The sequence below is a fragment of the Lissotriton helveticus genome, chromosome 6 (assembly GCF_964261635.1).
Source record: "Lissotriton helveticus chromosome 6, aLisHel1.1, whole genome shotgun sequence".
NCBI lineage: Eukaryota > Metazoa > Chordata > Amphibia > Caudata > Salamandridae > Lissotriton > Lissotriton helveticus.
The window spans coordinates 843,562,252-843,589,095 of record NC_136067.1 but is presented as its reverse complement, the minus strand read 5'-3'; the positions used below and the strand labels follow the sequence as shown (position 1 = coordinate 843,589,095).

Genomic DNA, 26,844 nt, shown 5'->3' with positions numbered 1-26,844 from the left:
CAGCTCCACTGTCTGTGAGGCTTCTCGCTCCTGATTGAGCCCCCACCCTACCCGTGCTCTAGGTTCACAAACATTAAAGTTCTACATCCCCCCTGTTCTTTCGACATACAATGGACCACATCCTGGGTCTGTGCATGAGAAAAGGGGAACTTGCCCACCACAGCTACGTCAAGCTGGAGTGATGGATGTGGCAACAGGACGTACAGATTGGTATATGCAAATAAATAAAATCCCTTTACACAATAACAAATTTTTCTGCTGTCCGATGCAAATTTACGACAGGCACCCAGTCTAAGAGGCATGATCGTTCACCTAGCTTATGTGCCAGAGTTACAGGAAGGGCTGTAGAGATGTACGGAAAAAGAAGTAAGAAGCACAATCCCATAAGTGACGCAGGTAGGAGAAGTGGCATGGGGTGGCGTGAGATGACGTTACCATAGACTTCTCACTGCCTTGAAGAATATAAAAGGGAGGTCCACAGTGACATCTTTGAACTACTCCTCGTCTGTACATAAGTGACAGGCAGTGAGTTTTTCCCAAGGGCTACTTGAGAGACCTTGTTCATGTATTTTAAATGTGCTGCTCTATGTTATACTCTGCCATATGAAATGTTATACTTGCCATGTTCTCTGTAACCTTGCTTTTTCCTTTTTACATTTAAAAATGTTCAAATTGTAATTGCAGGACTTCTCACTTATAGGCAGATGTGAGTATTTCCAGATAAAATGTACATTGCTTTTTGAATGTATTTTACCTCAAATTATAAATGTGTCTTTGAGGTTTAGACTCTCTCTAACTGTTTTAAAAGCAACTATTTGGTAGATGCAATTTCAGTAAATGCAATCTGATCCATGTGGCTATCTGAGAAGGCGGAGCACTGGATTCAGAACTTTTTGATTTTTATGCATTTATATTGAAGTTTCTTGAAGTTGCATCTTCTTAATACAATTGTTAAACTTTCAGCCTCAGTTTCCATGGCTCACATATCTGTTTCCTCTATTTTTAGAACAAGCGTTCCTGGACACCCCGGTACAAATTAAGGTGCCCCTATTGTCCCTAACTCACTCCCTCGCTCATTCCCTGCAGGCTCTCAGAGCTCTGCGCTCAGCCCATTGTCCATTTGCCCCCGTAATAAATCTCCCTTTGGTGCCGTGACTCGGATAGCAGCACCAACAGACAGGAAACAGCTGGGACCGGGAGGAAATGCAGGCTGATAAACACTCGTGCCTTCCTTTTGACTGAGCCACAGAGAACAACGCACGGGTAAGTTTATACTGGACTGCCTGGTGTGATTGTCTTTTTTTGGTCACAGTAGAAGGGCGCTTGTGACACAGCTGTGTCCCTTCCAGGTTATCGGCTTGTTACTGTCTAGCTGGTCTCGCTAAAAATATTCTCAAGCTGAGGGAAAATTGTGTGCGAAGTGGAATTCTGAGCCAGAGAGTGAAGTTATGAAAGTGACATGATTTACGTGTTTATCTTGCTAGAAATAGACACATGTTATTACTGTGCCTCTTGTAAATACAAGGAAAGAAAAACTGCGTCTGGCATCTTTCAGCGCTTATTTTGCTTTTTTTAAAGGAGAACCTCTGTCTGATGTAAAGAGTGACAGGGAAGGAAACCCCATCGTAGTTATAAGTTACGAAGGAAGAAGCTGTACAAAATAGCAGTGATTTTAGTGCTTCTCTGATAAGATAAGTTAAGACCTCTATTTCAGTAGTCATTAGAGAAGAGGCTGATTACTGAGAACCGTGTAGCTGACGGAATCTCGGATATCTCCTGTGAAGGCAAGTCTTAAGTGGTTCCCCGGGATGATTAAGTGTTTTTTTTATTAGTAAATATTGTATTTTCGCCAGTTAAAAGTACCTTTTGCATTTTCTCTTCTTTTTGTGTGCGCAGTTTGCATTGCTTTCTTTTTTGAAACACATGTACAAAATGCTCGCTAATTATTAGGTACTTTCAGGACTGTATGTTGTTGCTTAGTGTCTAGCGGTATATATAGAGGTTTTTATTAGGTATAGTGGCAGAACTTCTTTGTGATTATTGTTTTTTCATGGTCATTGCATTGGAAGTCACTGGCTGGTACAGAGGCTGACTTTAGTGAGACCATAATATTTAGGTGCACATTGATTATTTTTTGTTGATTCTTTGTTTGATTATAATCACATGTATATTGATTGTAAAAGAATATTTTTGTGACTGGCCCCATACCAATCCTATCATTTAAGGGCAAGGGCCCGCTAGGTAGGATGCTGCTGCAGAATAGTTTGTGAACATTATTGAAGACCACTGCCAAATGCAGAAGACTGGTTTATTAGTGAGATTCAATAACTAGGGAGGTTTCAAATGCATTTATGTATCTCCACATGTATTGATCTGCCACTGATTAACTGAAGAGATTCTGTAAGCTAAAGCATCTTGAACGTCACAATTGTCACAGGTATACTATTTTAATGCTGCTTCTTTCCTGTGTGCATATTTGTCATTCAGGACTGCCCCCCCATCATCAGCACTACAGACCTCGCTAGGGAAAAGCTAGAGAAATTCACTGTGCCATTTAAAATAACTGGGCGTCACTCAGGTCTGCAGAAAAAGTTTTTCTTTTAAACAGCATTTTCTTCAACCAAATGAAGAATACATAGTTACAGAACGTACAAAACTGCACACACCATACATATACAGGTTTCTATGATAACACCAGGATTAGAGATACCCACTGTAGTGACCACCTCTTGGCCCCGCAACCCCTTGCGAAGCAAGGTCCTCGTTGCTTGCTTCGGCGAACACCCTAGTGCCCTACAATTCCCTGACCTCTCTCCAGAAGGTGTTTATAACGGCCCAGATAAACAAGAGATTAAAGAGGCATTTTATTTAGTCATTAAAGAAGCATTAGGGGACGAGCTTGTACTGGACTACCCTAGCTTTTTAACTACTGACACATAAGGACAATATATATATACTTCACTAGGAGATACAGATGAGCTATAGTGAGCAGCAACCAGTTGAGATAGTTCTACATATACTAGACGACAGAATAATAGCAGTACAGAACACTAGAGCACACACTATAACAAAATTTGACAGACACCAAAGTGCCTTGGAATCTAAAGCGTGGAACTTACTGGGAGTCCCACTCACACGGGGCACAGAGATATAAATATCTACACTGCATCTAGTGCAACTGTGCCTCCCAGCACCAGCCTGTAGACCCGCTACCCAGGGCCCACACCTTACACTTGAGGGGCCGCAGTATTCACAAAGCTCCCACTCCGTGGAGGACACTCAAGATACACCATTTTAACTGCCACTGGTGTCCCTATCAACATCATATACTACTGAAGAGTCCTCCACAGAATCAATAGTCAGTGGGAAGTGTAGTCAGTAGCGAGAGCCCTGATCTCACCGCCCAGCACTCACTGACATCATCTCCTTCAAGCATCAACTGCCTAGAGAAGCAGGGAGATTCACAAGATACTCATGCACCACTAGGTTTGTGAGCATCACGCCGAGCAGCTGCAGCAGCAACCCTCACCAAGTATCATAGAGCGGTGGCAAAGACACCCCTCCACAACGCACTATCCATTATTGTGGGCATATTTACAAAACCGCCAGTTAAAAGGAGAATAGTATTGTCAACATTCGCTGCCACCAATTGCCCACCTCAAAGATAACTCTAGGAGATGAGCAGACAGCCCACGCAATACCCAAGACTACAGATCACGGTACACATAGAAAACAGCTGTGTTACTACCCTTTCTGAGGATACAACACCATCCGCTGTTCAGGTCTCACCCCTAACGTGTACAGTCATCTTGACATTAATATCAGCCCTGGGAATTGACACAACAAACCTGCAGCAGGTGAGGCTGACAACAATACCCAGTGGAGTTACACCTTTACTCCTTTCACACACACAACGCTGAAGAATAATGACAACTCCTCTGCAACACATGATAAAAAACTTCACATCTCAGGAAAATAGTATCATGAAGTATTGTAAAGAGCTGCACGAACTCACACAAAATACGCTATACGCATGGCCCAGAGAAGGTACATTCGATAGAGCGGTGCTAGATCACACTGCAACATTCCTGGAGGGAAAGTACTCCGGTAGCAAACTCAAAACAAGAAAAAACACTCTTGCTATGTGGAGCGTCTTTGAGGACAGTGACACACCAGCCCCAACACCCACCGCACCTCCACCAGCCTATGACGCAGGTGGCATGTATCCAGGACTGGTTATCAAAACTGACCTAGAACCCTTATCAAATAACCAAGCAGCCATAGGCGATGATGATATCTCTGTCCCAGACCTCTCAGATGACTCATGAAACAGCAAACCAAAGAGTACACAAGGCCAGCTATCCCTAAGCTCCCAAACCCCAGTGATGCAGGGCTCAGCATCAGGAATGCCAGGTCAGATTGACCGGCTATTTACAATAAAACTAATACCTGGGGCGTGGCTACGAGCCGACCGTGATGGCTGTGTAGCGCGGGTGCTCTGACACCGAGGCGGCTCCATTTCCATTGATCCGACTATTACTCCGCAGCTAGTGTACCATCAGAAGCGGGCTCTGGGAGAGGAGACCAAGCGACGCCGGTTACCGCTTCCCCGGCCAAAATCGAGCAGAGAGAACCGGTGGAACTCCGACGGTCCAGAAGGGGCCCTGCCGCTTGTGTAAGCGCCGACCTGCCGCAGCACCACAGCCCGACCGGAAGTAGCCTTGAGGCGGGCGGCCGGACCGGAAAGAGCCGCTGGTGACGGAGGTCCGCCGAGGGTAATTTGTGTTCCCCTGAGGCGACGCGCCGCTCCGGACGGGGGTTCTCCCCCTGCGCAGCCTCGATCCTCGCCCGTGCAGCCCTGAGGTGCGGATACCTTGCGAGTGATCCGTGACCGGCTTCACAGTCGGTACGAAGCCGGGAGGGGGAGAGTGTGAGTTGAGTGCTCACTTTGCCTGGCACTGATGCCTGTCTAAAAGACGGTGGGCTGACCTGTGACATTGCTCTTCAGAGCACAAGAGTGAAAGTCTGCTGGGCTCCGGGTGGAGCGCCCTGAAGGACGTGCTTGACTGGCTGGGAGGTAGGAGCGAGGCGTGCCACCGGCCCTTGAGTCCGACAGTGGCTGCTTTCCCGAGTATTGTGCCGGGGCCCCTGGGTGCGGGGGTGTGCAGACGGCTGAACCACGAGAGCTGTTGGGCGCCCATAACCAGAGACACATCTGAGGCCTCAGCGCCCGCTGCTTCTCAACTCTGAGCCACGTAGCATTCAGCGAGGGGCAGTGGCGATAACGACTGACGGAGGATCACCTAGTGCTGCACAGACACGTCTGCTTTGGGGGTCCAACAGCGCTACGGACTTGCGCACCTGGTGAAGTGGTGGAACTTTGGCGATCGGCGCCATCTTGTTGCTGAGGCTGCACTGTAAAGCAGCCCCCCCCACGTGCTGGCTACCTAGAACTATGGCGAACAGAGGTCCCAGGGCCGCCGCAGCACAAGCGAAGCTGGAAAAATTTGCCTTCGACAAGTCTGCCGCAAATCATTCGGAGGGTCGCCCCTCCGTGGGCAAGAGTCCGGAAGGTGAGGGCGCCAAACGGGTGACATTGGAGGATCTGATGAAGATGCTCACGAGTGTGCAGGCGACGGTGGGAGCAATCTCTACTGATGTTGGGCTGCTGAGGGCGGACTTCCACAAGATGACGGAGCGTGTAGCCCAGGTGGAAGTGGTAACTAAATCCTTGGTGGAGGACACCTCTGAGCTGCAGTTAGCCACTGAACGACTGGAAGCGGTTGCCAAGAAGCTGCAAGAACGACTGGACGATCAAGAAGGGAGGTCACGAAGAAACAACGTCCGCATCCTGGGCATACCGGAGTCGGAGGGCAAACGTTCAATGGATTTATACGTGGAGGAGCTCATTACGACGAAGCTGCAGCCGAAGGGTCTCTCCCGTTTCTTTTCTGTTGAAAGAGCGCACAGGGTCCCCGGGGGGACACCGAAGCCAGGGGCGGCGCCACGACCGGTGCTGGCTAAACTCTTTAATTTCAGAGATAGAGATGCCATACTTCAGACTGCCAGGAATTCCGCCCCCATCAAAGTGTTAAACTCTACGATAGCGTTCTTCCCTGATTACACAGCTGAGGTGGCCCGACAACGTAAGACTTTTATCGACGTCAAGAAAAGCCTGCGGGACAAGGACATACCATACTCCATGTTGTTTCCAGCAAGACTGAGAGTCGTGGACAATCACAAGGCATGGTTCTTCGACACGCCAGAAGCTGCGAGGGACTGGCTGGACGGGTGGCGACGTGTGGAGGCACCTAGGCGAGGAGGCAGAAGTCAACGCGATAGAGGAACACTACATCAATCGGACCAGGTGCCATCGCAAGGACATAGCCAAGATCTATTTGAAGAACCGGGTCTGGAGGAGAGAGAGTATCCGGAGGAATAGGGGCCGGCGATCATGGGCCATACACTGACTTTGGACACTGGGGCCCCGCTCTGAGTTGGGCGGCTGAGGACTCATGGAGCTGCCGTCGGATTGCAGAGCTTCATAACCCCGACAAGCAAGTATAATGGTTTGGGATGGGACAAAGCGCTCTGCTAAGTTGGGGGAGGCGGGTGGTTTCAGACCCGTACGGCAGGGAGGCAGGGAGGGGGGTGGGGGGGGGGGAGGGTTGATTGTTTTGGCTCTAGATTTTTTGTTTACCGGTTGTATTGTTTGGTTTATTTGTTGTTATGTTTGGCACAGCACAAACTTCTCTGCACTGAATGAGGGTGACCTGGTCATAGGTGACGTTGCTCCACTACGTTCATTCCTCCTGGACTCATACCGCACCCTGACAGATGGCGACACACTCACAGGATACACCTGAGTTCCACATGACAAGCCCCTCCCGCTCTATGACACTGACGGCGCTCACATGGAATGTTCGGGGATTGGGTGATAAGGTGAAGCGAGGCCTGGTGTTACAATATTTGAAACGCTGTAAGCCGGCGATAGTTATGCTGCAGGAGACCCATTTAGTGGGCACGGCCTCTAGAGCGATGGACAGGTGGGGATACAAATTCGTCACCCATGCGGACTTCTCGTCTGGTTCTAGAGGGACTGGAATCCTTATACGGAAAAATTTCCCATTGGTATGCACACACACGAGGGTGGACACTCAGGGCCGCTTCGCAGCGATAACAGTACAGTGGGAAGGCCAGCTCTTTTATTTCGTGTCAGTATACATCCCGCCTAATTTACACACCGAAGCTCATACTGCTCTAGCCTCTTTCCTCCTCGCATTACCGACAGCGACACTGGTTGTAGGGGGAGATTTCAATGACGTGGTGGACCATACCCTTGACAGACACCCACAGGCTGCGACGGTGCGGGGAGGCGGGCGACTCTCCGGCCTGTTGGACGCCTTGGGACTGACGGACTGCTGGCGCTACAAACACCCCCTCGACAGAAATTACACATACTACTCAGCAACACATAATTGCCTATCACGGATTGACCATGTGCTCATGTCCGGTGAAGGGCTTGGTGGGGTCGAAGAAGTGGCCATCTGCCCCAGAGGTATCTCCGACCACTCCCCTCTCCTGCTCACGTACACGAGTCGCCGCGCGCACAGGTGCCGTACGTTCCCGATCCATGCAAGTTATTTACAACATGCCCCTTTGAAAAAATTACTCACCACTACTGCCGAGCACTATTTTCGGGAGAATGTGGGCTCAGGGGCCTCCCAGAGTACTCTGTGGGAAGCGTTTAAAACAGTGCTGCGGGGGCAAGCGATTGCGTCGGTGACGGCACACAGGAGAACACAACAGCAAGAACTCTGCGCCCTGGAGGAGGCCCTCACAGTGGCCATCTCTAGACAGGAATCCAATCCATCTCTGGGAGCTGCCCAAGCGGTCCGGATGTGCCGAGTAGAATGGATGGCGTACCAGCGAGAATCGGTTAGGGCGTCACTCCAGGCCACCCGCCATAGAGTGTACGAACTGGGCGATAAAGCGGGAAAGATGTTGGCCTGGCTCGATAAAAAGGAGCGGGCTGGCAGGGTTATTGCTCAACTGACACTGCCTGACGGACGGGCGACCTCTGACCCCGGGGTTATTGTCGACCTGCTGGCGGATCATTACGAAGCTATCTACGCTCCTCAGGCGGGGTTCACGACGGAGGAGGCCTATGACTACATCAAGGATCTGACGATCCCCTGTCTCTCGCCGGAAGAGGCACTTTTGTTGGAGGCCGATGTTACCGTGCAGGAGGTGAGGGACGCGACTGAGGCGTTGGCGTCTGGGAAAGCCCTGGGACCCAACGGCATCCCGGTGGAACTGTACAAACAAACGTCCCAGACGACTGCCCCCCATCTTCTTACCATGCTCGAGGACAGCCTAGAATTGGGAATGCTGCCGAGTGAACAGCGCCTGGCCGCTATCATCCCGATCCATAAACCCGGTAAGGCGGCGGAGGAATGTACTTCCTACCGCCCCATTTCCCTGCTCAACGCGGAGCCAAAGATACTCGCCAAGTTATTGGCGTTGCGATTGACCCCCCACCTTGCCACTCTAATTCACCCGGACCAGTCCGGCTTCATGCAGAATCGCAATACCTCGCATAATTTGCGGCGTTTACAGGCGGTCCTGGCTCGCAAGGAGAGTATACGGGAACCAGCGGTACTGCTCTCCCTGGACGCCACTATGGCGTTCGATACGGTGGAGTGGCCGTATCTCTTCGCGGTGCTCCGACGCATGGGCTTTGGGCCTCGCTTTTGTGCGTGGGTCCGCCTTCTGTATACTAGCCCCCTCGCGCAGGTTGTGGCAAATGGCCACATCTCTAGGACCTTCCCGCTTGGGCGTGGGACGAGACAAGGATGTCCGTTGTCTCCTCTATTGTTTACGTTAGTCCTTGAGCCGTTGGCGATTTGGGTGAGATGGGAACCCTCAATTAAGGGTATCCAGTGGTCACCAACGTGGGAAGATCGGATATCGCTATACGCCGACGATGTCCTGCTCTACCTCACCGCCCCGCGGAAATCTGTCCCGGAACTGCTCAATGTCTGCGAGAAGTTCGGGAGGGTATCCGGCTATAGGATTAACTGGGCGAAGTCGGTGCTGTTCGTTCTTGCTGGCCACCCCCCCCCACTTCCGAGGGGCTGTCCGTTAGCGTACACTACTGCCCCCTTTAAATATCTGGGGGTCTACATTACTCCTAGTCCGGACGTATTCCACACTTTGAACCTGAGACCCCCCCTGGACCGGTTTGTTCGGGATGTCAGGGTGTGGCGCTCCCTTCCACTTACTCTTTTGGGCAAAGCTGCCCTGTTCAAAATGATGGCTCTGCCTCGTTTTTTGTACCTCCTGGAGAATACGCCGTTTCCGGTGCCCCCCGCCTACTTTAAGGCCATCTCGGCGGCAATCTCTAATCTGCTCTGGGATGGAAAGCCGGCCCGCATTGCGCAGAGCAAGCTGGTGCGGGACTGGTACGATGGGGGGATAGCGCTCCCTAGTATTGAACTGTATTACTGGGCTGCCCACCTTAAACAGATCAACTACTGGTTACATGTCCCACACACAGACCCAGCCTACATGGCGGACAGGCAGGATATCGAACCCAGAGGTCTGCTGAGGAACCTCTATAGCCGCGACGTCCCATCAGGGCTACAGGGCCCGACACGTCACACGATCCAACTCTGGTATAAAGCACACAGGCACCTGCACTGCGCACACACTGTTACACAGATGACGCCCCTATGGGACTCACACAGGTTGGGTTACATGGGCAATACCAAAGGGTTTAAGGCATGGGACGACATTGGAATTTCAGTGGTGGGGGACCTCTGGAAAAATCACAGAATCGTGGATTTTGGGTTCTTGCAGGCCAAATATGGTATGGGAGAGTCCGAACGATACAGATTCATGCAGATACGGCACGCACTGAGGGCGGCCATTCCGGCAGATGCGATTCTGCAGGAATCTACCCCTCTTGAGGACCGCCTGCTGACCGAGCACATGCCCCAAAAAGCCACTTCATACACGTACAGGAAACTAGTTAACAATCTCCCTGACTTGTTGTCCAAAGTGCGCTCCAGTTGGGTAGCGGACATAGGGGACCTTGATGACTCGGAGTGGCAGGAGGCTCTCTCATCACCTTGCGAATCGGCGATTCCGTCCAGGCTTAAGCTGGTGCAGTTGAAAGTCCTGCACCGTACGTACTATACCCGGACGGTTCTATACAAAATAGGAAGGGCTGATCAGGAGTACTGCCTCCGCGGATGCGGAGAGCGGGGGACATTCTTCCACACCATTTGGGATTGCGGGAGGCTGGCAGGGTATTGGACAGCAGTGTTCCGCACTATTTCCCAGACTGTGAATGTTTCCCTGCAGTTAGACCCGCGCTGCTGCTTGCTGAACATTTGGGAGGCCACGGACTTGACCCATCGGCAGCGGGACTGGGTGGTGTTGGGCCTGATGGTTGCGAAGCGTAATGTGGCTAAATTGTGGGGATCGCCTGTGGTGCCCAGGCTGAGGGATTGGTGCAGCGATATGGATGACGCAATGGTGGCGGAGAGAGCGGTGTTTGTCCGGAGAGGTTGCCCCAGGAAATGGGGTCTGATCTGGGGGGCATGGAACAAGTACAGGGGAGACATCTGCGAACCTCCGGGAGATGATTTGGATGAGGGTTTGTCGGATTGAGTTTTAGAATTTTAACGAGGGAGTGTGTGCTGAGGAGTTCGCTAGCCTTGGTGGACGCCTGCTGTTGCTTGAAAGGGGGGCGCCGGGAGGGGTCATGGACTACGTCACTAATGTTCAGATGTTTTGATGACACCTATGGATCTGTCTACCCTCTGGGTACACTTTGTGGTTGTATTTGATGGCTGTGCTCTTATTGTTTGGTATTGTTTGGTTCTACGGTTAAAATGCAGACCTTTGTGACTTCCGACAAAATTACCAACGTAAAGATGCACGCATGGAATAGTTGCCGCCGGGCCTCAGGGATGCCGGCTAAACGGCTGTGTAAATTTCCAATTTCCACCATTATCGCTGAAATGTTTGAGGCCGGCCCCAGAGGTTGTAGGCATTCAACTGTGTCTTGATTTGAATGTGCAATAAAGGTCTTTTAAAAAAAAAAAAAAAAAAAAAAAAACTAATACCTGCGTCCAACTCTGTAACCCCCCAGCAGGAAGAGGACCAAGAGAGCGATGGGGCCTCTGACGGTTCACAGCACAGCTCCCACATGCCACTCCCCAGACCTAACAGCCCAGCACCCACATCCTTAACTGGGGATCACAATCATTCAGGGAAAAGAACTAGACATTATGGCCCATTCCTATCCCCTAGCCCGCAGCATCACAATACCGCAACCATCCAGCGACTGTCACTTCAAGTAGGCAGGGTAGAGGATAGAATGACTGAACTGAAGGGTGCTTGGGACAGTTTAGTAAGAAGCAACAACCAGCACTCAATGAATTAGCGGGTGCTGCAAGCTTAGCAGGGTCACATAGTGGTGGGGTCCCAATCATCATGCCACAGCAAGGGCATGGATAGATTTACATCAGGAAGCCCAAAGTGTAGCGCCACCACAGAGCAACACAGCAGCTTCTCTAACAGCCAACTTAAGTGTACCCCAAGCTCCAACAACAGTCATTAACTACAACCCCCAGGTGACACCACCACCTACGCTCGTACCTCAGACATCACCTCCAGTAGTTACACCACGTAGGCCAGTAACGCCACAGCTAGACCAAGATAATTTGGATCTGTCAAATGTGCTTGAACGGGCAGAAAACAGGAGGAGAAGGCAGAGAAGAACAGAGATAGAAAATATTGCAGTGTTAGGTAACGATGGGCGACCTGAGAACATCTCACAGGAATATGATGTATCAGATACAGCACGTCTGCGCACCGCCAGATCTAGAGCACTGCACCGCATGACCCTTAACAGGCCAAGACCGCCACTGACCAATGGTCTAATGCCAAGTGAGATAGTAATACTCGGAGAAGGGTCTGACTACTATGTCAATCCATTCTCAGATAACTTGGCAGGCTGGACAGAATATAATGCACCTCAAATGAATGTCTGGCCCCGAGAGGGGTCTTGTGAACAAGGGGAAATGGCCACTGATGAAGAGTGTATCTTGCAAGGGGAAGGAGACGACGATTGGGACTACGAGTACATGCGCCAAAGCCTAAGGGTCTGGCAGAAATAGGCACGCAGGTATGATCACACAAGACCTACAGGGGTAACACACCAGCTGCCCCTGCCATTTAAAAATGCCAATGACTCCCCATCTATGACTCCTGGTCCCTAATGGACAAAGAAAATCTGAAAAATGAACTTCCACCCCTCACAGAGGGAGCGGGAAAGTGGATACAAGCCTTTGAAAAGCACACTGCAGGTGTGTCATTGGCTATTGGGGATGTGAAAAGTCTGCTCACCTCCCTGATTGGAGAGGATGCAGAGGATTTGTTTACATGCACCGACACAAGACTTTCCACCACTAATACAAAATTAGATGGTAATCCTTTCAATAAAATAAGATCAGCGCTATGGAATGAACTGCGCCGGAAGTGTCCCGATGTCCCAGACATTGGATCTCTAATGTCACAAACAAGGCAATTAGCAATTGAAAACCCAGCTGCTAAATTAATACAGCAAAAACTAAAGAAAAGAGAGGCTCTAGACGCAGTTATGGTAGCTACACCAGTGAGTCAAATAACTGCTGTCACTAATTTTCCAAAAAGTGCCCAGAATGTACTAGGAGGTAACACACAGGTAACAGCACAACACATACAGCCACAGCCACCTCAGCAACAAAATGCCTATGTACCAAATGGTGCCCCAGACTCAAGCCCTTGTACCACAGGGAGCTACAGTACTGCCCCCCCATCAATTCGTTTTCACAGGGCACCATCCAGCAGTTCCAGGCTGGAGGATATTCAAGTTAGTACAGCCCACAGACAACCCAAGTGTGTCCCGTGTTGTCATGTATCACAAATATTAGAGAGGACCCAGTTGTGCATGCCATGATTAACAACAACAGGTATAGTTTCTTGATTGACACAAATGCTACATTCTCCTGTATCAGGGAGGGAGAACTGCCCATCTCCAATCAGAGCTCTAACACACTGGATTTCTCTGGGGCAATAACAAGGGTCCCTTTCACCGAGCCAGTACCAATAGAAATAGGAGGTAAATGTATTCAGCAGGGTCTACTTAACTCAACACAGTCCCCAGTAAACCTCTTGGGACGTGATCTCATGACCAAATTAAATATGAGAATATATTTCAATGAGAATGGCACAATGACTTTCCCCATTCCCGATACACCACCGACCAGAATGATGGCTGTCAAACAAATATTCCTCAAGATATACAATATTTTTCGATTATAGCCCTGGAAAATTCCTTTTTCTGTGTCCCATTGCATGCTTACAGCCAGTATTTATTCGCATTATCATTCAGAAATAGGTAGTTCACATATCAAAGGTTACCTCAAAACTACTGTGAGTCCCCCAGTGTGTTTCCAATGTGACAGCACTCTGCTACAATATGTTGATGACATACTCTTGTGTGGCACCACAGAGCAAGAGTGCCGACAGGATACACTTGCTCTGCTTACAACACTAGCGCAAAGAGGATACAAAGTAGACAAACAAAAACTGCAATACTGCCAGGAAGAAGTGCAGTACCTAGGTCAGATGATTCAGCATCAGGAAGAAGTTACCCCAGGAAGAGTAGAGGTAATAAGGAACACTCCAGAACCTCAGACAGTCAAAGACATGCAAAAGTTCCTAGGACTAGTGAACTACGTCAGACAGTGGGTCTTTGACTATTCTACTGTCACTGCACCACTCCTGAAAACTGTCAAAATGGCGAAAGACAGGCATAACAAGATTGACTGGACACCTGAAATGACATCAGCCTTTATAAAATTGAAAGATGAGATTACAAATGCACCAGTGTTAGGCTCTCCTGACTATACAAAAGAATTCTATTTGTTCACTCATTGCAATGGACAGGTCATGACAGCAGTCCTCACCAAAAGTACCCCATGGGCCACAAACCAATTGTATACTTCAGTGGCATGTAAGACTCAGTGATGAGGGGGCATCATCCCCGTGAACAGGCTTTAACGACCGCAGCATTTGCTGTTGAAAAAAGCACCCCCATAGTTATGGACTCCCCTCTGACACTGTATACTGAGCATGCTGTCTTTGCAATACTACAAAAAGCAAAAACGACCCTTACCACACAAAGAGTGTCAGGATACGAAGTCATACTGTCATTGCCATTCTTGATGGTTGTTAAATGTCACACTGTAAATCCTCTAGTGGGGATGGGTTTGCACTCCACTCGTTTTCATGTATTCTCAAAGGTTCATCAAATTCACTTTTTTACTTTTAACTATGCGTGCTCAAAGAGAACGTGCTCAGCCCAACCTTCACGTGTTCAAACTAAACAACATAAATGGAACAACTTTATGTCCCAAATCTTTGGCACAGCGAAATGCCATTTAGGCAGTCTGTTTTTTTCACTTTTAATCCATTTTCTTCATTTCTCAGCTGTTTCATCACTCTTTTTCATCTCATTGATCCAACTCAACATGTACTCTGTCGCAATCCACAGGTGAGAAATTGTGGCAATTTCCCAAATTTCTTGTGTTAACGATGGGCCATCCGAACCTCTTTCAAAAACACGTGCTAGAGCCAGGTTCTTTAAAAAGCAGTTTATTTGCACCCAATGCATTTCAAGCCAATCTGGCTCTTCGTCAGGGGTCACTGAAAATTACAATATGTACAAACATTAGTATACCATCTTATTGTTATCTGAATCTCAACTACATTCTTTACTTTCTCTGCTCGGTTAAAAACGTAAAAACTTAATTTGCATATTTATACCGGTAAACTTTTACAATACTCTTCCCCGTATATGTCGCACCGTTTTCAATAGCAACCCTGTTCTATTTGTACGAAAACCCTCATGCCATTATTTACACTGTGTTTTCGTTAACCTCTTTTAATCAATGTCCACACTTTGTTTGTACGAGAACCTTACTGACATTATTAACGCTATAGTTGCATTACCCTCTTTCAATCAGTGTCTCTAACGTACCTGCTGGCACTCCTTCATTGTGCTACAAAAACGTCTTTCTCCTCACTAACTCGCCGATGCGTAATCATGAGCTCTGCGGTCTGACCATTTTTAAACCTTAATTCCGCCCCTCGTACCCGATCTAGTCCCGCACTGATTACGTAGATGTCACCTGACCTCCCGCTATTCCTCATTTTTCGTTGTAAACACTCATACTCCCATAATGCATGTTTTCCTTTCTACAACGTGACAAGGTGCCCTTGATTTATGCTAAATATCTACATTCTCATTACAAATATGCTAGTTTGCTGGAAGCCTGTAGTAAACGGTATAAAAATAGAAAGTTCAACATTGTTTCTAATTCAGTGATATGCTGTTTCTCTAAAATAAACATGCTTTGCGAACTCAGATATTCCGTCTCACTTGTGGAATGTGATATAACCAACTTGGTTTTTAACTTCTTCTACCAATTAGTTTGGGTGCAAAACCCCAGGGCTAATTTATACAAAACATCTAGTGGGGATGGGTTTGCACTCCACTCGTTTTCATGCATTCTCAAAGGTTCATCAAATTCACTTTTTTACTTTTAACTATGCGTGCTCAAAGAGAACGTGCTCAGCCCAACCTTCACGTGTTCAAACTAAACAACATAAATGGAACAACTTTATGTCCCAAATCTTTGGATTGTTCCATTTATGTTGTTTAGTTTGAACACGTGAAGGTTGGGCTGAGCACGTTCTCTTTGAGCACGCATAGTTAAAAGTAAAAAAGTGAATTCGTTCATCAGTGCCTCATTTGTCAACAGTATGCACCTAATCCAGCTATGAAAACAGTTGCCTCAACAATACCAAGGCCCAAGGGTCCTTTTAGAGAGCTCCACATTGACTATGTAGACATGATTGACAGGTGCCAGAAGAACATAAGTTACTTACCTGTAAACTGTGGTTCTCCAGTATTGGTGTCTTTCACAGATTCACATGCTTGAATATTCCCCGTCGTCGAAGTGGGAGTACCACGGTACATAAAATAGCAGTAATATATGCATATATAAATAAAATTACCATAATTATATAAATATGTATACATATATAAAATACAGTAAAGTATCCAGAAAATTCAAAAGTACCATAGAATAGAATAGGCCCATAGAAAGCCTAAGGGAGAAAACTCAACTTAGTAACATATCAGTGTCATTATGTTTTGGTCCAAATTCCAGCCAATCAGGCTGTAGCTCCCTCTAGAACCTTCTCCTCAGAACCCCAAGTCCTCCAATTTTCGTAGCATCAAAAAACCAAAAGTGCCTGAGGAGAAGAGAGCCTCTGAGGGGAGGAAGGGAGGGTCGCATGTGAATCTATGAAAGACACCAATACTGGAGAACCACAGTTTACAGGTAAGTAACTTATGTTCTTCTCCAGTATTAGGGGTGTCTTTCATAGATTCACATGCTTGAATAAGAGTGGAGAGCAGTAAACCAACATATAAGTCATAAAGGTAACAGTAAATTTCAAGTATATAAGAACATATCATAAATATGTAATGTATCATTATTCAAGAGAAAAAACCTTTATGACTGGAGGCGGGTAGCAACAGAGGCTCACCTTTAATGGAAAAGATTCCGCAGCACCGCTTGACCCACTGCCGCATCGTCTGTTGACTGCAGGCAGTAGTGCTTTGTAAAAGTATGGCTGCTCGACCACGTAGCAGCTCTGCAGATGTGTCGCAGGGGTACCCCCACAAAGAGGGCAGCCGAAGTTGACAGCTCTAGTTGAATGAGCTCGAACTGGAGCAGGAAGGGGCTTCCCAGCCCGTTGGTGACAAAATGATATGGCAGATGAAATCCACCTGGTTATCGTCTGTTTGGTAACAGGTTGTCCTTTGCAGTGTGGACCATAAGCCACGAACAGCTGGTCTGCCTTTCTGAACGGTGCAGTTCGCTGAATGTAAAATTTGAGACAACGTTTGCCATCCAATGAGTGTAATGAACGCTCAGCTGGAGATTGTGGATCAGGAAAGAAAGTTTTTAGGATGACTGGTTCGTTGAGATGGAAGTCACAAGGAACCTTTGGGATGAACCTAGGATTAGTATGTAATGTAACAGCCTCATTGGAGAATTGTAGGAAAGGAGACTGAATTGTAAATGCTTGGATGTCACTGACACGCTTGGAAGATGTCAAAGCGAGCAAAAGTGCAACTTTCCATGTGAGAAACTTTAATCCTGCAGAGTGAATGGGCTCAAATGGAGGCAAGAGCAGCTGAGACAAAACTAAATTTAAGCGCCAGGCAGGCAGAGGACGACGGATGGGTGGAAACATTCGAAAGAGGCCTTTGAAAAATTGTTTAATGATTCTTGAAGAAAACAGAGATGTAGACCCATCATGGCGGAAGCGGGAAATTGCTGCCAGAAACACTTTAAGAGTGGAGTGTGAAAGTCCTGATTTTGCAAGAGATAAAAAGAAAGGTAGGATCTGCTCCGGTTTGGCCGTCATGGGGTCCAAAGCTTTAGAGTGGCACCAAACAGAGAAACGCTTCCACTTAAGTTGATAAGTTTTAATGGTGGATGGAGCACGGGCGCACACTAGCACCTCTCTGCAATCATCGTCGATGTTTAAACGTACTAATTCATACTGCTCAGGTTCCAGGCATGTAGTTGGAGATATGCCGGATCCGGATGGCAGATCTGGCCCTGCTCCCTCGTGAGGAGGTGAGGTAGCGGATGAAGCGATATCAGGTCGGTCTGTGAGAACAGTAGCAGATCCGAAAACCAAGGACGTCTCGGCCACTTGGGTGCGATCAGGATGACATGACAAGTTTGAAACCTCATTCTGTGTAATAGACGAGGAATCAGAGGGAGCGGCGGAAAAGCGTAGATGAAGTCGTTCGACCAATTGATCGTAAATGCATTTCCGCTCGACTCTCTGTGGGGATGACGACTTGCAAAGCGTTGGCATTTCCTGTTGGAGGCGGTCGCAAAAAGATCCATTTGCGGTTGGCCCCACTGTCGGAAAATGAAATCGAGAGTTGGTTGATTGAGTTCCCACTCGTGATCGTCCGATAAAGCCCTGCTGAGCGAGTCCGCGAGAACATTGGCTACCCCTGGCACATGAATGGCTGTGAGTTGGACTTGATGTTGAATCGCCCAGTCCCATATCTCTTGTGCCTGTCGGGAAAGTAAGAGAGACCTCGTGCCGCCCTGTTTGTTGAGGTAGTGCATGCTGGTGGTGTTGTCCGTCCTCACCAGCAAAGTGTGTCCCTGCACTAACCTCTGGAAGGATTTCAGGGCCAGGAAGATCGCCATGAGTTCCAGGCGGTTTATATGCTAAGTACGCTGGGTTGTAGTCCACTTTCCTTTTACTGACATCTCGTCGAGATGCGCTCCCCAGCCTTCCAGAGACACGTCTGTTGTGAGCGTCAGAGTCGGAGGTTCGTCTTGGAAAGAACGGCCTGTCGAGATGTTCGGAGGGTGAGCCCAACACTACAGCGCCTTCCGAATGCGAGGCGTCAAAAAGATTTTGTTGTCGAACTACCCTGACACCTGTTTCCACTGCTTGTCCAGTTCTTCTTGTAGAGCCCTCATGTGCAATCTGCAATTGGGGATCAGTTGAATGCACGAAGAAGCCATGCCAAGGAATGATTTGAACGTTCGAACAGAAACGTACAGTTTTGACTGCAGGAAGTGCACCATCTTTAACATGTGGTCCTGTCTCTCTTGAGAGACGAACACCTTTCCCAGCCGAGAATCTAGCGAGGCTCCGAGAAAATCTCGCCGTTGTGACGGGTGAAAGTGTGACTTCTCGGCATTGATGGACAAGCCCAGGGTGTTGAACAGCGAGACGCAGACTTGAGTGTGTTGCTTCGTCAACTGAAAAGTCTTGGCCTTTATAAGGCAGTCGTCCAGGTACGGATAAAATTGGACGCCCTGCAGGCGTAGGAAGGCAGCTACCGGGGCCAAGATCTTGGTAAGGACCCTTGGCGCTGAACGCAGGCCGAACGGTAGAACTTTGAATTGAAAATGTAGGTGTCCAACTGTAAAGCGGAGATACTTCCTGTGTCTGGGGTGAATTGGCACATGGAAGTATGCGTCCTGGAGGTCGATCGTGGAAAAATACTCCCCGGGATTGAGATAGTTTAAAATTTGAAGCAGGGTTAGCATCTGAAAGGTTTTTGAAGTGATAAATTCGTTGAGGGCCCGTAAATCCAAAATAGGGCGCCATTCTCCAGTCTTCTTCTTGACTAAAAAGAAGCGGGAGTAAAACCCTTTGCCTTGCTGGTTTTGCGGTACCACTTCGATGGCTCCTTTTTTGATCATCAATTTTACTTGTGCTAACAAATCCTTGAAATGGGGAGAAGGCGGCCCCGAGGGTGGACGAGTGGGGGGGAATTTTGTAAACTCCAGAGTATGACCCCTGGAAATTACGTCCAGGACCCATTGGTCGGAGGTGATATCGGACCAATTGCAAAAGTACGTTGAGATGCGACCTCCAATTTTTACAGTCGGCAGAAGTGTGACATAAAAACTGTCACTGCTTCTTTGTATTTGAACCTCCTCTGTATGTGGTTTTCCGTTGGTATGGTCTAGTGGTGGAGTGACGATTCTGGGTGTGATAGGAACCCCTTTGCCTGTTGTCATTGTATGAGTTGTAGGAACGATACGGACTTGATCCACGAAAAGTGGAGGAACTTCCGCCCCTACCTCGTGCCCCTCGAAATGGCCGTTTCCTGTACTGCAGGGTTGCCAGAGACTTCGCAGTATCGGTGTCCTTTTTTATCATCTCAAGGGCATCATCGACATGTTTGGCAAAGAGCAAATCCCCGTCATATGGCAAGTCCAGTACCCTTGCCTGTACTTCTGGACGGAAGGTTGTAGCCTTTAACCAGCCTTGACGCCTCAAGACTGCTGCCCCAGCCAATTGCCTAAATCCCGTGGAGGATATATCAAGCGCGCACTCAATAATTTCAGAGGAAATTCTTTCTCCCTCCTGAAAGATGGCCTGTGCTTCAGCACGGATGGCATCAGGCATTTGTGGAATCAGTGTGGCAATCTCGGACCACATCTGGCGGTCGTAGCGGCCCAGAATAGCCAAAGAATTAGCAGCTCTCACAGTAGTAGCTGCCATTGTAGTAAATTTCTTGCCAATGGAATCTAATTTGCGGCCTTCATGATCAGGAGGAGACGTGAGGGGTGTGGCCGGATTGCGGGATCTTTTCTGTGCCGCCTGAGTAATAACCGAATCTGCCTTCGGTTGCGACACCAAACAGGCTGGGGAGGTTGCCGGCGCCTTATATTTCTTGTCTAATCGTGGCAAAACAGCTGGGATCGAGTTTGGTCGCTCCATTAACTTCAGACCCTCCTGCCAAATGTGCTCAATGATTGGAATTGTATGGGTTTGCTTTTGTTGTTGGTCCTTGAAATCATACAAGAAGCAATCAGTTTGTTGTTCCTCCATAGTAAGGTGAAAACGCTTAGTAGCACGGAGCATTAAGTTGTGGAAGCCTGCAATGTCCACTGGAGGCGAAGCTAAAGGCGAAGCCGGCGGAGTAGAGGGTGTGTTAGCCCTGTAGTTGTCCCACTCATGAAGACCGTTGTCATCATCAGTATCATCAGTATCATGAGGATCTTGATTCACATTGTCTGTATCTGGTTGGGTATCCACCGTAGATGCGGGTGGAACAGGTGTAGGAGCTTGTGATTGCGGAGGAAGTTGTGGTCGAGGTTGTGGAGGAAGTAGAGGTGTTGGAGACGCAGGTGAAGACGGAGGGAATCTGCGGTTGTAATCATCTAGCATGTGTTGCAGATTCATTACTAAGGACAAAGGTATTTGCGTAACCTGCTCCATACTAGCTGGCTCTGTGTTGTCAACTGGAAATAAATCTTCCCCTTTGACGTTTTCCTCCTCATCATCCTCATCACCAAAATCCTGGCACTTAATGTGCAATTCAGATGGACTAGAAGCCTGTGTAAAAAGGCGTTCCCCTTCTGAATCGTTTCCAGATTCTTCATCTGCTGATTGAAATAATTGGTCTGGAAGACGTGTGCCACTTCTCACAGGACTCAGTTGTATAAGTGGTACTTTCTTCAAAGAGGACGCAGTAACCACAGTAAAAGTAGCAGCTGTGGCCAGAGGTTGAGTTGACGTCAACGAGTCCGTCAACGTGGCTTCAGAATCAATCTGAGGCGTCTTCGCAACAGCCACCGATGAAAAAGACGTGGAGGCTGAATGCTGTTTCTTCTTCGTCGACGAAGAATTCTGTGCCGTCGATGATGCCGTCGACGAGATTGGAGCCTTACTCGTTGACGAGGAAGGCGTCGTCGATGAGGATGTAGCCGTCGACGGGATGGCAACCGTCGACGAGGGTGTCGACGACGAGGCATCCGTCGACGATGAGGGTTCCGTCGACGATGAGGGTTCCGTCGACGATGGTTTGGTCCTCGCTGTCGATGAGCGCGTTGATGATGAGTCTTTCGTCGATGATCTAGGCTTCGTCGACGAAATTTTCAAAATTGAAGAGATGGGTCTCACCTCATGAGATGCCGTCGATGAGATGGTCGTCGTCGACGCAGTACTAGAAGATAAAGTACATGTCGACGTTGAGACTGCAGTCACTGACTTTGTCGCCGCTGAAGTCGTCGACGGAGACGTCGACGGGCCCGTCGACGAGCCAATGCCCGATTTTAAGGTGGAAGGCATGGCTTTGGGCCCAGACACCAGAGAGCCAGGTCCCGTAGGTGTGGCCTGAGGCAATGTTAGTGGGGAGACAGCCTTGGTGACTTCCACAAGTCTACGCTTCTTCAAGAAAGGAGATGGAACTTCAGTCTCAGACCCACGCTTCTGAGAGGATTTAGAAAGGCAAGAAGAGACACTTTCTACCTCAGAAAGCACATTATCAGATGCTTTTAACTTCTGTAACCACAGAAGGAGACGGGCCTCTTTATCCCTCAGGGTTTTAGGTGAAAAAAGTATGACAGTACTTACAGTTCTTTGCCTCATGATCAGGATAAAGACAGTAAAGGCATTTACTGTGTGGATCCTCTTGGAAAAGACGCAGTTTACCACAACTAGAACAAGCTCGAAATAATGATTTCTTAGAAGAAGACATCTATAGATTGAAGAAACAGCTAAGTTGAAGAAAAAACTGAGCAGAGCTCAGGGAGACTCCCTTCACACGACGTGCGGTAGAAAATCTGAGGACTTGGGCTTCTGAGGAGAACGTTCTAGAGGGAGCTACAGCCTGATTGGCTGGAATTCGGACCAAAACATAATGACACTGATATGTTACTAATTTGAGTTTTCTCCCTTAGGCTTTCTATGGGCCTATTCTATTCTATGGTACTTTTGAATTTTCTGGATACTTTACTGTATTTTATGTATGTATATATATTTATATAATTATGGTAATTTGATTTATATATGCATATATTACTGCTATTTTATGTACCGTGGGACTCCCACTTCGACGACGGGGAATATTCAAGCATGTGAATCTATGAAAGACACCCCTAATACTGGAGAATTACTGATACCTCATTGTAGTGGTGTGCCCCTTCTTACGGTGGATTGAAGCTGGACCATGTGTCCATTTTGACGCAAAGGCCGCAGCTACCTTCCTGCTTCGTGAGGTCATATGTCGCTGGGGATTACCGGATGCCATTCGCAGTGACTCGCAGTGACAATGGCAGCCATTTTTCAAATGCCATTTTTTGACATGATCGCCACAATGTTAGGAGTAAAACATCAGTTGACTTCAGCCTATCACCCCAAAGCAATGGTATTTGTATGCGCCTCAACGGCCTGCTCAAAGCCAAGATCAGTAAGATAAGTGCCACAATTGGAAAGAAATGGCGCTATTGCCTTCCCATCGCTCTGTTTACCCTCAGAAACACTCCCAGTTCTGATCATCACCTCACAACTCACCAGCTTGTCAATGAATATGGTTGTTCCCTCCACCAGACCTAAAGTAGACACTGAAGCGTCTTCTGAGATTGTGAAAGCTGAAATATTTGACTATTTGTGTGCCCTAACTTGTGCTGCTAAGTTCCTTTCTGTTCAGATATCAAGGACAAGGACAAGGGTCCTATTTCTGATGAACTTTCGCCTATCTGCCTTGGGACACACATCTTTGTAAAGAAAGCAGTCTGGAAGGGGAGAGACCCCAAATTCAACTTCAAATCATGGAGTCTTCACCCACAGCTGTCTGAGTAGCCAAATAGGAATGGATACATAGAAGCCACGCGAGGACCCACCCAGCACCATCCGAGAGCTGAACATTGACCGAGAGGAGGGCATCGTATTTCCACTGACTATCCAAGAACATGATCATGGAGATCGTATGGTGGTCTATGGATTGAGACGCAATAACAGACCCACTCCTCATACCAAGATGTCACTGAAGAAGATATGTACAGTCGCCATTATTTTCTTTGTTATGTTTGTTGCTTCAATAGCTGTATTCCAATGGTTTGCAGTACGTTCAGAGAGAGAGAGAGAGAGAGGTGCTACTAGCAATATTAGACCACAGGGCACCCCATGTCCAAGACACTTCCTGGTAACAAGCAAACTGGGATAAGCGCCAGCAGTAGCTATGACACCCATGTGCCGCCCACCTTGACACCTTCCTCCCCCCATGTCGACCCTACAGAATGGGACATGGTACCTGATCTCACCCTGAATCCCCCTATGACAGATACCCCTAAACGTTCCTGCCAAAATAAACGAAGTGTCAGGTATAAAATGGGTCGCGAGAAAGTGCCAGTCAGATATACATCGCGTACCCAACGTAGGAAAGAACAGGATGCACAAATTTCAGACTGGGTCAGTGTGAGACTTGGCCCTTTCCCCAAAATTTTTCGCCTTTTTATTTCCCTTTTAAATCAGAATGCCCTCATGGTAACAACAATGTATAGGCCTTGTGTAGTGAGGAAAGCCCTGTGTACTGTGAAACTGATGTTAAGATGCAGGTGTCTTATACCCCTAACATGGCTGCCACTGACCACTGCTGCTGCAGCGGGGTTTAGTGGGCGCATTCTAGTGGCTAGGGCCTGGCTGGAACCCTCCAAACAATGTATCAACTTAGCCTGCCAGACTGCCCACAGGTAGAATGGTGGAACCTCCTAGAACCCCCTGGAACCTTCTGGAACAGGTGAGGTGACACCAACTGCCACTGCCAACTGTCAACTGGCACTGTATAAGGAAAGGAAGGTAAACTTTCCTGTCAGAGGGACTAAGGGGAGACCTGGGGAAGTACCTACGCAGGAGGATAGGCAGTGGGGGTCAGGGCAGGGTCTTATGATGCTGGAATGACAGGGCCTAGTGTGCTGCTTTACAAGTATTGAGGCATCCTGTACCCCCCCCCCCCACTGACCTAACCCCGCGGCAGGGAACCCCCAGGGACCACTTGAAGGGATTGGCTGAGAAGAACTTGGAACACCAGCCACCAAACTATTCCCCCCTTCAAGGAACAAGAAACCAAGCAACAAAACTAAGGGCGTAAGGAACATCACGCCAACAAGAAACTAAGCTTCTATTTACAAGGGCGCAAGAAACATCACGCCAACAAGAAACTAAGCCTCTATTTACAAGGGCGGAAGAAACCTAAAGCGCTAAGAAGAAATTAAATCATCACAGGACTTTTGAAGAAGCAAACAGGTATTGGCGCGGTACTGACCCTGCGTTTCCTGATGTCACCTGGGGTCTCCCTTGCTAACCTGCTACTGGGGTGTCACCTGTCCTGTATATCTAGCGCTGCCCTTGCTGACCCTGTGAAGAGCGCTGAAGTAATGGAGGGGGTTGCTGCCTTCTGAAGCGCTATATTTGCCTGAACTGCAGCACCCTGAACTGAATGTTATTAGACCTGCTGGTCTTGCCCCCACCTCGTGTGGGCCAAAGCGCTATAGCCCTGCACCCTGCTGTCTGTGAAGCGCTAGAATCCTGGGCGTGATTCCTGCCTGAAGCGCTATATTCTGTGGTGCCCTTCAGCAGCGCTACCTGGAATGAACTGTCTGCCGAGCGCTACCTCTGCTGTGAATTGCCTGCTATATCGTAGCGCTGTGAATCCTGAAAAGCGCTATCCCCCTGAAGCGCTGTGTCACCAAGAACTTCTGTGGCTCTAGAAGTTGCTGCCTTCTGAAGCGCTGACTCCCTGCTCCCCCAACGCTCCTTTGCTGTCCCTGTGAAGAGTGCTGAGGTACTGAAGGGGGTTGCTGCCTTGTGAAGTGCTGTACCTGCAGGGTGCTATTATCTAAACCTGATTGCCTGCTGAAGCGCTGTCCCCAGCATTGCCTGTGGCCAAGCGCAGTCATGTGAGGAACTGAGGTAGTGCCCAGGGAAGCGCTGTAATTTCACTCCAAGCGCTTTCTTGAATGTCCCATAGAAGCGCTGTAATTGTGCCTCCAAGCGCTCTCTTGTAGGCCCCAGAGAAACGCTGTATTTTTGACCTTAAGTGCCCACCTGTTGGCCCCTATGTGCCTCTAGTGACGTGGAGGCCATTAAGTTACTGTTTATGCCTGAGGACAGGCTTGCCATTCATGAACTGTTTGGGCCCTGGTTCCGGCGTAGGCCTAAAGACATACTGAGTTCACCTGCGATGGCTTAGCCCTGCATAGGGGAGTCCAAGGCATAGTAAAATGCTCATTGAGAATGCTTTACTGAATTGCTTATTGAAATGTTCACCTTAATTAACAGAAATGTTTTACTAGTCTAAAGCAAGGCCTGTGCTTGCTTAATGAGATGTTGCTCTCTAGCAATGAGTAATGTTCTATTTATAAGTTACTTAATGAAATGCCTATGCCTGATTCCTTCCCTGTAATGTTTACTCCTGATTAGGGGGATGTTACCTATGATTGGGGAAGAGTTTTGAAGTGGTTATTCCTGCTTGGAACCAGGATTATTCTGAACTATAGAAGTTTTATTACACCCCTGCCCCAGTGTTATAACCTCTACTTATTTACAGGATTACTCCTGGGTGCTGAAAGGTTTATGCCTGCTTAATGTAGGAATTAGAATGTTGATCCTGGCCTGGGGGTGGAAACGCCAACAGCTGCATAATGAACTGTGTCTGCTGACTAATGAAACATTTATTCATGTTGGTTGAAAGGTGGAGCACATGCCCACAGTTGTGGAGTTAGGTGCTCCTTGCTTTAAAAGAAATGTTTACATTTACTAAAAGGCTTTACATGCATAAACCAAGTCTTCTAAGCTCAGGCTTGCCTGTTAAAAATGGTTATCTCTGCCTTGAAGAGTTGTTAACTGTTGATTGCTGAGTAGGGGAACGTTAATGCTATAAGGATATAGTTACACTGCCTAATGAGATGTTTTATCCGCAGTGGCGTGTTTTTATTCCTGCCATAGGAGTTTCATTCCTGCCTAAGGAAATGGTTAATGAAATGTTTTACCCTCAGTGAAGAGTTTTACGTCTGCTAAACTGATTATCTCTATTGCAGGAAATGTTTTACCTGTAAGCTCCTGGTTAATAGGGGGAAGGCCCTGCCTGTTCAGGCATCAGGTAATAGGATGGTGTGTGATGCCTAAAGAAATACTTTATGCCTAATGAAAGGTGTTGACCTCATTTGAGGCAATGTTTACTCCTGCCCAGGGAAGGGTCTCATACCCCTGCTATAACAGAGATCTACTTGCACCTGCTCAATGTAGGGATTTCTACTTCCCTGATGGAATGTTGGTGTAGCCCTGATACAGTTAAACCTGCACAAGGGGATGGTTACCTAGATTGCAATGTTTTCTCCTAGTTAGTGCTGGCTAATGCAATGGTTAGCTGGG

The 26,844-nt window shown here is 48.1% G+C and overlaps 1 protein-coding gene across 3 annotated transcripts in view; it reads right to left on the bottom strand.

The window, feature by feature from the left end:
* LIN28B (lin-28 RNA binding posttranscriptional regulator B) overlaps positions 1–26,844 on the bottom strand; it is a 1,177,402-nt gene that overhangs the window by 915,194 nt on the left and 235,364 nt on the right. Inside the window, exon 3 of one of the 3 annotated variants that reach the window (XM_078648451.1) lies at positions 14,234–14,763. The exons of the other annotated variants lie outside the window; for them this stretch is intronic. The gene's annotated coding sequence lies outside the window, so the exon portion shown is untranslated. The remainder of the gene's footprint in view (positions 1–14,233; positions 14,764–26,844) is intronic. 3 annotated transcript variants of the gene reach the window in all.